Source organism: Mytilus edulis, chromosome 11 (genome assembly GCF_963676685.1).
Source record: "Mytilus edulis chromosome 11, xbMytEdul2.2, whole genome shotgun sequence".
Classification (NCBI taxonomy): domain Eukaryota; kingdom Metazoa; phylum Mollusca; class Bivalvia; order Mytilida; family Mytilidae; genus Mytilus; species Mytilus edulis.
In genome coordinates, this window is record NC_092354.1 from 75,513,968 (window position 1) to 75,529,983 (window position 16,016).

At 30.5% G+C, this 16,016-nt stretch overlaps 1 long non-coding RNA gene across 1 annotated transcript; it reads left to right on the top strand.

Moving 5' to 3' along the window:
• Nucleotides 1-1,171: 1,171 nt before the first annotated feature.
• Nucleotides 1,172-12,153, top strand: LOC139496293 (uncharacterized). The gene is made up of 3 exons (XR_011657592.1): nucleotides 1,172-1,934; nucleotides 4,114-4,343; nucleotides 11,738-12,153. It is a non-coding gene; the product is annotated as an uncharacterized lncRNA (long non-coding RNA).
• The last annotated feature ends 3,863 nt before the right edge of the window (nucleotides 12,154-16,016 follow it).

Genomic DNA, 16,016 nt, shown 5'->3' on the forward strand with positions numbered 1-16,016 from the left:
TATCAGCAAAGTCAATACAATTAATTAAGACATGTTTAATAGTATTCTTGCAGTTGCAAGGTATACATTGTTGTTTCATCTTCATTTTTCAGAAGATTCTCCTGTGCTATTCTATTATGACCAAAAACAGCATCCGCTGCGTAGGAAGTATTAAGTGTTATCCTTGTCCGTCCATCCGTCCCAAAATTAGTTTCCACTTTCTAACTTGTATTTGCCTCTTCCAAAAATTGAGAAACTTATACACAAGGTTCATTACCACACAACACAGATCAAGTATGAATTTGGGTTGTGTCACTTTTACCATTCTTGAGTTATGTCCCTTTATAGCGTTATATAAATATAAATTTCGTTGTAGAGGGGTCTAAATACAGCACAAACAACATTTTCCAAAAGACCAAAAGAGTGAAAAAATATATTTTAACAAAACGCATTAGACTAGCAGGATCTTGAGTTATGTCCCGTTATAACGTTATATATAAGCGGGGGCATCATATATGTCCCAGGTACACATTCTATATTTATTTCTATTTATGTTTTTGAAAAATAAATCATTTGGTTGCACTTCTTGTATTTTGCGACAGTTGGTTTATTGTTGTGTTTGTGTATTGTATCATTGACATGAACCCAATCGGAACTTTTAATACATATATAAGTTTGAACTTTATTTGAAAATGTAACCCTTTTGACGGGATTTCCGGGCAAAGCATGCACATAAATTTGTAACAATGTTCACTCTTCAAATGTTTTTGGAACTGATATGATAAGGGCATACGATACAGAAAAAAATATTTCGTTGATTTTTCCTAAAAATATTGACACAGAGTTAATTTTGATATGCATTATTGCAATATGCAAAGAAATTATACCTTCATGACTTACCTTTTGAGATATTTCAGTTTAAAATTTACATGGTTCATGTCACGTGGTTCATGTAAAATCGAAAAATAACACTTATGAACTTCGAAATAACTTTGAAACGGAAAGAGAGATATATTTAGCAAAAAAGTTCCTTAATTTGTAAGACTTTAAGAAACTACTGATATGAAGACCGATTGTGGTAAACAATTTGTTTAATCATACAATTATTGAAAATACAAAGCTATTATATACATTTTCTTGTCAATAGAAATGTATAATAACAAATTTTACCGTTGATTTTTTTCTTACACTTTGGATAAACCATAAGTAAACTAGTCCATTGTGAAAGAAAAACAAAGATCCGTGTGTTCCTTTTTTTGCTAGAAAGAGAAAACATAGTTGTTTTCACGCTGAGATCCCATTTCTCTTTTTGTAACTAAATTATAATGCAGTTATTCCCACTGTTTATCAAATTTATATACAAATTACTTTCGTATACGAATTTATTGACGATAGAACGGTATTAAGTCTTCATTTTCCTCACATTGTATGCCCACAGGAGATTGCACATGCTAAAATATACAATATGTTCGTATGCAAGTTCTTCAAAATCACATAACCAATGCAGTGACCTATTAAGTGATTTTTCAGCGAATTGTGGATGCTTATCTCTTATCATTAGCAGTGTTGCAAAAAACGAAGCATTCAATGTATGCTCCACGGTATATTCAATGTGGTTAAATATACAATGTGTTTCGAAACGACGCGTTCAATATGAATGCATATTTATTTGTGATTGCTACTATATCGTATGCCCTTATATATCACAAGCTGGCTAGTTGAATATTTTTCCTTTCCTGATATGATTTTTGTTCCTCGTTTTAGTTGTACTGCCATATAGAGAACCAACCCGCGGGAAATAAAAGTAGAGAAATATACTATTCCAGCTAAGTCCATCATACTGTTTAATTTAAATGATCCAGAGATTGACCCTAAACTATGGAATCATCCTAATGAATTCGATCCTGACAGATAGACAACCCCACAGAAGAATGGAAACCTCCCCTTTGGTATAGGTAAATGTAAAACGGACAATGTTAACAAAACATGTTATCACTTTAGTTTTTCTATATCTTATATGAAATTAAGGAGATCTGGTATGGTTGCCAATGAGACAACTATCCTCCAGAGTTCAAATGAAGTGGGTGTATTCAAGGAAGAGTACTAACGTAACAGACATGAACCAACGACAACCACTGAACTAAAGAATCCTGACTTGTGGCAGGTATATACAGAATGTAACGGGATTAAACATGTTTGTGAGCGCTAAAATCGACCTCTTACCTTGGATAGTGGTGTAACAGCACACCATAAGGAACACACTGTAAATATTAGTTGCATTTGGCTTAAATCAAGAGATCGGTACGAGAAACAAAACAGCTCACATACAAACGTTAAAAAAATAGACATTCTAGCAGATAAAAACATTCGTCTCCAATGCTACAAATATTACAAACTTCATGTAAGATGACATTGTCTTTCCTTTATATTATTATTATTATTTCACCTCTCTGTCTTTATTGGGAATCTTTGGTTGTGATCAAATCCACAGTTAACATATCGTAATAGACAACTTTCGAGTTCGATGTATTTCCATCAAAAACTCTGGTTTTAGTGAACATCACTTGTGCGTTTAGCGGCCTCGTCATTTTAAGGTAGTGGTCGGAAAACTTTAATATCATATGACACGAATTATTCTGCAAATTGCATTATCATAATTGACATTCATCACTTAGGGAAACGTTATTAAGTACCTACGGAACTAATATTATTGCTAGTTTATCCTGCACAATGACGATGACTAAGACGCTTGATGAACTTTAATAGTGCAGGAATGCAGGCGTTCCCCTCTATCTGGTAACTGACGTCATAAAGGCGCGCATAACTGACGAGTTTTTTTTCGGTGACGGATGAACTCGAAAGTGTTTTATTAAACTTAGTAAAATTTATCTGCGAATATAATAAATTAATAGAAAATAAAACTTTACGGACTCAACTGTTGTTTACTGAAATACTAAGGCTTTTCTACCCCAGGCATAGATTACCCTAGCTGTAGTTGACAAAACTGTTAGGAATTTTCGGTCCTCAATGCTCTTCATTTGCGTACTTTATTTGGCCTTTTAAACATTTTTTGAATCGAGCGTCACTGATGAGTCGTTGTTAGACGAAACGCGCGTCTGGCGTATATCTAAAATTTAAATTCTGGTATCTATGATGAGTTTATTTACTGCGATTTCAACAAATTTGGAGCGTATATCTTACGTAATGACCATCATTTAACGGCATTAAGTAAATGCGCTAAGATCGTTCATGTATTGTCGACAGTTTTATCTTATTTGAAGTTGTTTGTTTTTGCAAGTTCTTACGCATTTATTATTTTGCTAAGATTGAAATAGAAAAACAATCGTTTCTTCTCTTTTTCAATTTGAAACACCGCGATTTCAAAATATGTTCTTGCAATTATGTTATGGTACACGACAATGTATATTAACGTAAATTGTAAATTGTAGCAGCCATTAATATGTACATCTCTGAGTTACTACTAAGTACAGATATATCCTGAATTTCTTTTCAAAGCGAAATAACTTAGTTAAAATATAAATTGTTACTGTAGTTATTATGGGGACGAAGTCCCCAATAACAGTAGAAAATTCAATAAGAAAAAAAAAAATATCGGGAAAATTTTCCCGATATTTTCATTGTGTTAATGAACTCAAAAACGTTCAATTTTGTTATGTCATGTTTTGAATTCCCGCATCTGCGCAGAAATCTAAAATGTACTTCCATTTTCCGGTCTCGTTTGCATGAAATTTTGAGTAAAATTTATATTTATCAGTCTAGTATAAAATAGGAAGGAACGCAATATCAATTTCATTTTTAATAACTTTGATATGAAAAAACGTTACCCAATGATAGCTTTTTTTTTGTTTACATTGCATATGACGTCATAACTTTAACAACGTCACAACTGAAATCCCTGATAGCAGAACCAAAATCGGAAAGGTTACGGTATTTCCGTTTTGAAATTAAGATATGTTTGAATTAAAGAAAAATCATAGACATCGTCCTTTTTCACAGGATAATTAGACTTTACATTTACATGTTCACAATATTAAATATGACAAAAGTATTGAATGGATCGATTGGATGTTTGTATCAAGCACTTGCAAAATAATTTTACTTAGTGATTTTTAGATGTATCTGAAGGACGTCTGCAAAAGCTTATTGATGATGATGTTTTGGCAGATCTACCAAAATATATCGGCAATTGTGTTATACACCTTGGAATAGAATTAGACCTTATTGTGGAAGAGATAGAGGCAGCCATGTACAATTATCCAAAAGACATGTACAGCCAGCTTGCATCTGTATTGCACATGTGGAAAACACAAAGTGAAAGGCCGACGATCTTTGCGCTTATGAAGGTACTTCAGCATGTAAAATCCGGCGGTTTGTCTTACCTATGTAATCAATACAATATCAGTATTTAGGACTCTGTCATGTACAGATTATTCGGTTGTGACAAAGTATCATATCCTATAGAATATAATTATAGAATCCATACGCATAGAACAATGTAACAAAATATTGTAATTTATCATTATTATTTGTGAAGAGCTTATCTTTTCGGGAGTTTTGTTTTCAATCCCGAGGATTAGTGTAAGTATATTAACACGTTACGTGTAAACATCACGGAGAGGACCGTTTTCAAAGTATTGGAAAGAATTTCCACTAGATCATTTCTGAAATTATAATACACTTTATTTTGTTAAAAGTTTAACCAATCATTCAAGTTCACTCCAGTGTCTAGGTGATTTCGAATTTGAAAATGTCTGGGAAGGGTTTTTAATATTAAGTCTTTCATTTTTTATGTGTCCGTTTGTCTAAAAAATGTAAAAACGCAAACATACTGGAATCTTAGGAAAATTCAAAAATGAAAATCCCTGATCAAATGGCAAAATCAAACGCTCAAACACATCAAACGAATGGATTACAACTGTCATGTTCCTGACTTATTACACTACACTTAGTGGATTGAACCTGGTATTATAGCTAGTTTAACCGCCAACCGTTGACCATTTTTACTTTGTTTTGTTTTATCTAAAAAAAAAAAGGGAATTAAATGTATCGAACACAATGCATTTTCCCTCACTGTATGTGTAACACTATGCAGTGATCGAAAGAATTGAAATTATTAAATATAATTTGAAAAGTTTATATTAGTATGTACTATTGTTAAACTACAAACGTGACTTTCTATATGTACATGCTTTGGCTGTAGGGATGTTCAAGTTTATGACAATTGCATTTTTATTCAGCAACATGTGGTCATCGTGTTGTGGCCAATTAATTAGACTTCAACAGTTTGGCTATAATTAACCTAACGTTAAGTATATGGGACCAAAAGTAATGGTCACTATTTAGAACCATTTTATTTGTGGCTATACATGCTATAGGCTTTCTAAAAGTAAGTACCTATCATAAACAAAATTCTTTCTAAATTACAGTCACGTTCGTAGTTGTATAAAAGAACTGTCCCTAACAAGACAGTTCAGATTGTAACTAGGCACTGAATAAAAATTAGTTCCTCTTTAGCCAGTGGTTTTATAGTGCCACATATAGGGTGGTTTTGGTTGCCGTGATCCATGGATCTTTATTCTGTCAGAATAGGTTAGACATTTTTCACATTTTAAAACTGTTGCCTTCTCTTTTTTTTTAACACTCTAAATGATTCTTTATTACACATATTGCTGTTTAACAATTAAACTTGGTGTACAGCATTTCATCAAGTTTCCCTGTTAAATTACCACTGAATACCCAGGGATAATATTCAGTAAAATTAACTAATAAAATACATTGGTTTAATTCACGCATTAAACTATTATTATTGTTGTTACAAATAGTCTTTGCTACTTTACAAAAAGTATTTTTAGATATATTCATAAAAAATATCTACACAATATTTTTTTTACGGAAATTGATCATTCATCCGGAATGACTTTTGGGGTTCTATTATTACCTAATCAGAAACGAATTGCGGTCAAGTGACCTCACACGACTTTTCTGTTCCTCGTGTTTGGACAATATTTTTTGAAGTGTTTCGAAAATTTGGATTATTAATTTCGATGTGGTTTTGAAAGCTTGGAATAATATTGCGAAAAGGTAAGTTGGAGTGTAAATATATTTTTCATATTTGCACTTTCAATCTTTATCAAACAATGTACAGAAATGTAGCGTACAAGTGTCGAAGTACCTATATATTGACAAAGACACACACACACACACCTACATTTACTAATATACATTGTATCTGAATTACCCACATCAACATTCATAGTAATAATTATTGTACAAACAAACTTCTGCACATACAGGCATACTTGTTCAGTGTCACATGATACATTTTACAAACAAATTTCTTTCCATAACTTTCACACATACGCATACCTTAGGCATAGCACTTACATATAATTACTTGCATAGTACATAAATAATAAAGGAAAAAAATCGCATACAATCACACATAATTTAGATCTATAGCATCTGGTTTTTTACTATACATGTAGCTTAAGTTAACTATAAAATGTTAACTTCAAAATATTCAACACCTTTGTTAATAATCTGCTGATCTCTATATTGGTCATACTTCTATAGTATTTTCTACCTCATATTCAAAAATTCTTATTGTGTCTACTGCTTTGTTTTGTTTATTAGAAACATAATGTGTTTTATAGACTGAAAAGAACATTAAGCTAAGCAGATGATTTAGCGCATAGTATGCATCGTCGTGAATTTTGTATCCTATAACCAACGAATGAAGACTTATTACATATTCGCCTATGAAGACTTTTTTTTTTAAAGTAAAACTTTCATTGATTTCCAGAATGTTTTATGATATGAACATGTACTGAAAAAATGATTATAATTATCTATTTCATTGCAATATGAACATAAATTGTTTTGTGAAATTTTCCACTTAAAAAGCAGCACCTCATTTGGCAAAATAAAGTGCATTAATTTCCACCTAAACATTTTTATTTTATTATCTTTAAGATATTCAAAATTAAATTTAATAGAGTCTTTAAATTCATTTATTAGTCTCTCTTTCCCATTTCAAAAATCCTACTGGTATTTCTGTTTTTGACACACTTAATATTAATTTGTATATATTTTTAGTATTAATAGTTAGAACATCATTACAATCTCTAAGTTTAGTTTTTGTTCGGTTGATATGGAATTTTGTTTTGAATGATTCTTCTGATTTTAATGTGTCTGTCCATTGCTTTGGTATAGATTTTTTTAGTTTTGAGTATTCAGAAATCCAATTCCTTTTATTTCTTAATTTTGAAGTAATCATTTCTTCTGATATATTTCCTCTTTTTATTTATTATGTCATTTATATATAGTATGTTACTGTCAATCCAGTTATCAAAGAACAAACATTTTCCTGGAAATTTTATGAATTTGTTTCCCCATGTAACTTGTTTTCTGATTAATAAATAATTATTGATCTGATCATGATGATTGTTTTCACAATTATTTACATTTATCCATGTTTTATCATCTCCTAATAGAAGGTTAGTGTAGTGTTCCATATGTTTTTATCTAGCACTTATGTGTTATTTACATTCATCTTGAAAATTAGAAGTTTTCCGAATTTATTAAGGTATAATTTTGATAATACAGACCAATTTGCATTTTCTGATTCTAATATTTTTATAATCCATTTTAAATGTATAGATTTTATATAGGATTCTATATCTATCATTTTAACCCCCCTTCTGTGAAGTTTTTTGTTATTATTGACCCTTTTATTTTATCTTTCCTCCGTTCCAAAGGAATTTATATAAGATTTTATTTATATTTTTTAGATTTTCTTTAGTAATGATACTGTTAGTAGCAATGTAGGTTATATTTGGTAGCAGAAGAGCTTTTACTACTAATATTTGTCCAAGTAGTGTTCACTTTCTTTTTGCCCATCTTTCTACAAGTTTCGTTAATTTGTCCATTACTTTTTCAATATTTAATGTTTGACACTCTTTTTTGTCATACCCAAAATATATTCCAAGGCTTTTGATTGGTTTGTCGGTCCAATTTATATTTTCATATTTATCCCTTGAACTTTTTAGTCTTCCTAACCATACCCCTTCCGTTTTATTTCTATTAAGCTTACGTCCTGAAAAACTTCCAAATGTTTCAATTATACAGAGAGCTAAACTTATTTCTTTCCTTGACTGAAGAAAAAGTGTTGTATCGTCAGCTAATTGACAAATTTTTAAATTACAAGATTTTCCATCTAACGTAATTTTTATACCTTTAAAATCTTTATTACGTCTAAGTCTTATTGCCATTAATTCTACTGTAATAATAAAAAGTACAGCTGAAATCGGACACCCTTGTCGTATTCCTCGATATATTTTGAACGGACCTGAGACCTACCCATTATTTAAGATACATCCCTTAATGTCGTTATACATAGTTTCCACCCATCTGATAAAGCTACTTTTAAATCCAAACCGTTTCAGTGTTTCAGTCATGAAAGTCCATTCTAGTGAATCAAAAGCTTAACTAAAATCTAAGAAAAGGATTGCTCCTTCTATATTAAATTTCTCAGAATAATCTATTATATCTTGAATTTGTCTGGTGTTAAAACCGATATATCTATTTTTAACATATCCTGTTTGATCTAGACTAATACTAGATGGTATTACTTTTTTTAAGTCTCTGAGCTAAAACATAAGCTAATAGTGTAGTATCAATATTCAATAAAGTTATGGGACGATAATTATCATTCTTTTTAAAAATTAGTGAAATTGCACCTTTTTTTTTTGAGTTTGTAAGTTCTTTTTTTTCAACAATATTTTTTAGGCTCGTCCAAAATTGCCTATAAAATTCCAGTGTCAGCCCATCAAGACCAGGGGATTTATTAAGCTTCGTTTTAAAAATTGCATCAGTGCATTCAATTTCTATTACTTCCCCTACACATTGATTACTATCTGAATCTTTAAGCGTTTTTGTTAATTTTGTTTCTTTAATATATGTTTTAACTTCATTATCATAAGGATTAGTTGACTCATAAAGTTTTTTGTAATACTTCAATTGTAGATTTAGAATTTTATCTTGATCAGTTGTTGCGAGCCAATTTTCATCATATAGTTCAGTTATGATCTTGTTTGTTTGACGATTCTTTTATAGTCCCAAGAAGTATGCACTATTTTTTCCCCTTCTTCAAACCATTTTACCCTTGATCTTATTGTTTGTTCTTTAATTTTGTCTTTATATAAACTCTCTAGATCATTTTCCACATTCTCAATTTCTTTTTGTAATTTATGATTTACATCTGTACTATTATTTGCTTTATTATTGAGATCATTTAGCTGTTTTTCTAGGATATTTATTTTATCTTTTTTATATTTGGCTTTTCTTTTACAATAGTCTAAACATGCATCTCTTACCTCTATTTTCAAATTGTCCCATAGTATCCCTAAATAAAGGCAACAGTAGTATACCGCTGTTCAAACTCATAAATCCATGGACAAAAAACAAAATCGGGGTAACAAACTAAAACTGAGGGAAACGCATAAATATAAGAGGAGATCAAAGACACAACACTACAATGTAACTAACACACAGAAACGGACCAAGCATCAGACAAAATCCCACGAGAATAACAAATATAACATCAAAACCAAATACATGAATTTATGATAGACAAGTACCGTGACACGTCTTATCGCAATGTCAATTTACACTAAACAATAAGAGAAAACAAACGACGCAACGTTAAATTGTAACACACACAGAAACGAACTATAATATAACAATGGCCATATTCCTGACTTGGAACAGGACATTTTTAAAAGAAAAAATGGTGGGTTGAACCTGGTTTTGTGGCATGCCAAACCTCGTACTTTAATGGCAATGTTAAATGTAACATAGGAATGACAACATAATATTACTGGACTACAATACAAATAACATGAATAAATAGGAAAAACGTATTAGACAAAGAAACACATGATTAATGAATAACAAAAAGCATCAGGTTTAAAATTTAATACGCCAAAAAACGCGCCTCGTCCACACAAGACTCACCAGTGACGCCCAGATATAAAAGATCGAAAGCGAAAAAAAGTACAAAGTTGTACAGCACTGAAGATCAAAAGTTGAAAAAGGTTGTGTCAAATACGGCAAAGTTTTTATGCTTGGGATAAGAACATCCTTATTATTTAGAACAATTAATGCTATTGCAAACAGTAAATTTTATCAAATGAATATAACATACATGTATATACATAATGCAACTGAAGTATTTACGCATTACATAAAACAAACACGAATACATAATGAATGACCAACACATAATAGATACACCCGACTCAGTCCAGGCATCAACGCAGTAATTATGAAAATGACGTCACATACGATGGTCAAAAGGCATTAAAAATTACGTCACATACGATGGCGAAAGGCATTAAAAATTACGTCACATTTGAATATATGAAATTTCTGAAACAGCAGAAAAATTACGTCACATATGAAAAACTATATCTCAAAAGTAAGATAGAATTAGGATTGATTAAAGATTAAAATAGAACTAAATACTGATATTGCATTAAAACACAATGCATATTGCAATACTTATTAATAGCAATTAACTATAATATATATATGTGCAGTTTGTTATGAATCCAACTTCAAACGTAAATTATCGTACAGATTATGTTGACCATAATTAAATCTAACAAATGACGGCGGTGATTATTTTTTGTTTCCATAACACATAAATATAATAGAAAAGACGTCAACACATTTGACAAAATCCGATGAGAATTACAAATATAACATTAAACATTTAAACTAAATACATGAATTTGGGATAGACAAGTACCGTAATACGTCTTATAGTAATGCGAATTCACACTCAACAAAACAGTAACAATCGGGAATAAGTCACGTTTGGTAATTAAAAGATTAGAAGACATATTGACAAACCACAATCTACCATGTGGTAAATCATCACAGTTACTTGATTCATTTTCATATTTGTTTATTAATTTATTTATTTCATTTACATAGTCATCATTATTTAACACACTTGAGTTTAATTTTCAGTAGCCACGCCCCTTATTTCCTCTTTCAGTATTAATTTTTAAGGATACTGCATTATGGTCAGTTAGTTTCTGTACTAAAGGTTTACTATCGCAGCTTTTACAATTTTTTTGTACTTCTTTTGAAATCAGAAAGTAATCAATTCTGGTGGCTTCTGATCTATCTTTCCTACACCAAGTACATTGCCTTAGGTTTTTATTTCTACTTCTCCAAATGTCTATTAATTTACACGATTTTATAAGCCCTTTTAAACCTGTAACTGGTTTATCAAATTTTTTGAAGGATTTAGTTTTATTTTTTGTATCAATTAATGACCAGATTTCGTTAAAATCTCCCCCAAGAATTGTTTGACCTAATCCATATTTATTTATATATGATTTAACTGTTTTGAAAAAACTATTTCTTTCTCTTGATCTATTTGGAGCAGATATTTACTAGCGTGAAAATATTTTCATTTATTTCAATATTAATCAAAATAAATCTACCATCAGAATCTTTGTGCTCATCAATAATTTTACAATTTATTCTATCTTTTATCCATATTGCTACTCCGCGTGAATTACTTGTACCATCACTTCTGAAAATGTTTTACCAAGTTCTTTAGACAAAGTATCTTGCATTTGTTTAGTAAAATGAGTTTCCTGTATAAAAATTATATCACATTTTTGTTGATTTGCCCGACTTACCATTTTATTTATTTTTTCAGGTTGCTGTAGGCCATTAGCATTGACCGTACAAATATGCAAATAGTTTTTCATGGTTTATAGTTGGATATTTTAAATTTCACACAGTAGCATGGTGAGTTATCTTTCTTACCATTAATAATGAAGCATTTAGGATTTGTTTTCTTTATTATTATTTTGTTATTTCTTTTGACTGACTTAAAACTGAATTCTTTTAGTCTTGTTTCTGTATAAGAAGACTTATTTATAGGGCAGTTAACATACTGATATAATAGCGTTTTTTTACTGTTACTTTCTCACCATGGCTGAGCAAGAGGGACAACAATTTGGGGCAGCACTTCAAAATTTTTCGTACCAATTACAATGCTTATCGACAGAGTTAGGGGCTGAAGGACTAAATCAAATTATTCCTACATTTGCGGGAGATCACTATGAGTTTAAAAATTGGATGAAATCAATTGAAAAATATGTTATGCTGACAAACTTAGAACCAAATGATAAAAAACTAGTAGCCTATCAGTCAGGCACAAGCTCGGTAAGCGATTTTATACTTATATCTAAGGATTGTAAGACAAGAAATCTACCATGTGGTAAATCATCACAGTTACTTGATTCATTTTCATATTTGTTTATTAATTTATTTATTTCATTTACATAGTCATCATTATTTAACACACTTGAGTTTAATTTTCAGTAGCCACGCCCCTTATTTCCTCTTTCAGTATTAATTTTTAAGGATACTGCATTATGGTCAGTTAGTTTCTGTACTAAAGGTTTACTATCGCAGCTTTTACAATTTTTTTGTACTTCTTTTGAAATCAGAAAGTAATCAATTCTGGTGGCTTCTGATCTATCTTTCCTACACCAAGTACATTGCCTTAGGTTTTTATTTCTACTTCTCCAAATGTCTATTAATTTACACGATTTTATAAGCCCTTTTAAACCTGTAACTGGTTTATCAAATTTTTTGAAGGATTTAGTTTTATTTTTTGTATCAATTAATGACCAGATTTCGTTAAAATCTCCCCCAAGAATTGTTTGACCTAATCCATATTTATTTATATATGATTTAACTGTTTTGAAAAAACTATTTCTTTCTCTTGATCTATTTGGAGCAGATATTTACTAGCGTGAAAATATTTTCATTTATTTCAATATTAATCAAAATAAATCTACCATCATAATCTTTGTGCTCATCAATAATTTTACAATTTATTCTATCTTTTATCCATATTGCTACTCCGCGTGAATAACTTGTACCATCACTTCTGAAAATGTTTTACCAAGTTCTTTAGACAAAGTATCTTGCATTTGTTTAGTAAAATGAGTTTCCTGTATAAAAATTATATCACATTTTTGTTGATTTGCCCGACTTACCATTTTATTTATTTTTTCAGGTTGCTGTAGGCCATTAGCATTGACCGTACAAATATGCAAATAGTTTTTCATGGTTTATAGTTGGATATTTTAAATTTCACACAGTAGCATGGTGAGTTATCTTTCTTACCATTAATAATGAAGCATTTAGGATTTGTTTTCTTTATTATTATTTTGTTATTTCTTTTGACTGACTTAAAACTGAATTCTTTTAGTCTTGTTTCTGTATAAGAAGACTTATTTATAGGGCAGTTAACATACTGATATAATAGCGTTTTTTTACTGTTACTTTCTCACCATGGCTGAGCAAGAGGGACAACAATTTGGGGCAGCACTTCAAAATTTTTCGTACCAATTACAATGCTTATCGACAGAGTTAGGGGCTGAAGGACTAAATCAAATTATTCCTACATTTGCGGGAGATCACTATGAGTTTAACAATTGGATGAAATCAATTGAAAAATATGTTATGCTGACAAACTTAGAACCAAATGATAAAAAACTAGTAGCCTATCAGTCAGGCACAAGCTCGGTAAGCGATTTTATACTTATATCTAAGGATTGTAAGACAAGAAATCTACCATGTGGTAAATCATCACAGTTACTTGATTCATTTTCATATTTGTTTATTAATTTATTTATTTCATTTACATAGTCATCATTATTTAACACACTTGAGTTTAATTTTCAGTAGCCACGCCCCTTATTTCCTCTTTCAGTATTAATTTTTAAGGATACTGCATTATGGTCAGTTAGTTTCTGTACTAAAGGTTTACTATCGCAGCTTTTACAATTTTTTTGTACTTCTTTTGAAATCAGAAAGTAATCAATTCTGGTGGCTTCTGATCTATCTTTCCTACACCAAGTACATTGCCTTAGGTTTTTATTTCTACTTCTCCAAATGTCTATTAATTTACACGATTTTATAAGCCCTTTTAAACCTGTAACTGGTTTATCAAATTTTTTGAAGGATTTAGTTTTATTTTTTGTATCAATTAATGACCAGATTTCGTTAAAATCTCCCCCAAGAATTGTTTGACCTAATCCATATTTATTTATATATGATTTAACTGTTTTGAAAAAACTATTTCTTTCTCTTGATCTATTTGGAGCAGATATTTACTAGCGTGAAAATATTTTCATTTATTTCAATATTAATCAAAATAAATCTACCATCAGAATCTTTGTGCTCATCAATAATTTTACAATTTATTCTATCTTTTATCCATATTGCTACTCCGCGTGAATAACTTGTACCATCACTTCTGAAAATGTTTTACCAAGTTCTTTAGACAAAGTATCTTGCATTTGTTTAGTAAAATGAGTTTCCTGTATAAAAATTATATCACATTTTTGTTGATTTGCCCGACTTACCATTTTATTTATTTTTTCAGGTTGCTGTAGGCCATTAGCATTGACCGTACAAATATGCAAATAGTTTTTCATGGTTTATAGTTGGATATTTTAAATTTCACACAGTAGCATGGTGAGTTATCTTTCTTACCATTAATAATGAAGCATTTAGGATTTGTTTTCTTTATTATTATTTTGTTATTTCTTTTGACTGACTTAAAACTGAATTCTTTTAGTCTTGTTTCTGTATAAGAAGACTTATTTATAGGGCAGTTAACATACTGATATAATAGCGTTTTTTTACTGTTACTTTCTCACCATGGCTGAGCAAGAGGGACAACAATTTGGGGCAGCACTTCAAAATTTTTCGTACCAATTACAATGCTTATCGACAGAGTTAGGGGCTGAAGGACTAAATCAAATTATTCCTACATTTGCGGGAGATCACTATGAGTTTAAAAATTGGATGAAATCAATTGAAAAATATGTTATGCTGACAAACTTAGAACCAAATGATAAAAAACTAGTAGCCTATCAGTCAGACACAAGCTCGGTAAGCGATTTTATACTTATATCTAAGGATTGTAAGACAAGAAAACAAGTAAATGCTTTTGACCAAACTCCAAAGTTAAACAAAGTAATAGAATGCTGGAAATGTAAAAGAAGAAAATAGATATCATGGAAACTAGGACGCTCTCTTTGTTTCGGAGCCGACAAAGAGAGAATTAACAAATCAGTAACGACAAAAACTTATACAATAAATTTATCAGAAAATCGTAATAGTTGCATCATAAATATTAATGGAAAAAAGTTTAGATCATTAGTTGATTCTGGAGCGGAAGTGTCTTTGATGCATTTAAATGTTTATAAATCTTTAGCTAAATTATCAAAATTAAATGAAAAGACAGTTCAATTCAAATCAGTAAATGGAAATTCTTTTAACGTTTTAGGATGGATAGAAATAGACTTTTATATAACAAGTACAAAAATGTCACAATTATTTTATGTGGTTTCGGACATGAACAGAAATTTAATACTAGGTCGTGACTGGTGTTATAAAAATGGAGGAAGGCTTTAGTTTGATTTAGGAATGTTGAGAGTAGGAGATGTTTATGCTAATTTAGAGGAAGGTATTCATATATAAGGTATTTCAAGACTTTCTAAAGTACATGCACAACATCTTAAACCTGCACCCATTGAAACGTGGGATAATCCAAAATCAAATGAAATTAAAAAGTTAAGAAAAAGCAGATTCGTTGTTCCACCGGAATCTAGCGTAAATGAAATAGAGGTCGACAATGAAGCAAATGAGACAGTCGAAAATAGGACCTCATTTCAAAATCGGTTAAACAGAAAGAATAAACATATGAGCGAAACACATTTTCGGATGAACATGAGATTCCTTTAATGGAATTAAAAAAGCGAATAAATATTTGTAATAAAAATTTAAATAGTAAAGAAGTTTTAAGTAGTGAGACTGATGAGGATGATAAAATATCTTTATCAGAATTTAAACGGACATTAAATTCTGATGCGCGCGACGACTCGGATGTTACCGACAATTTTTCAGAT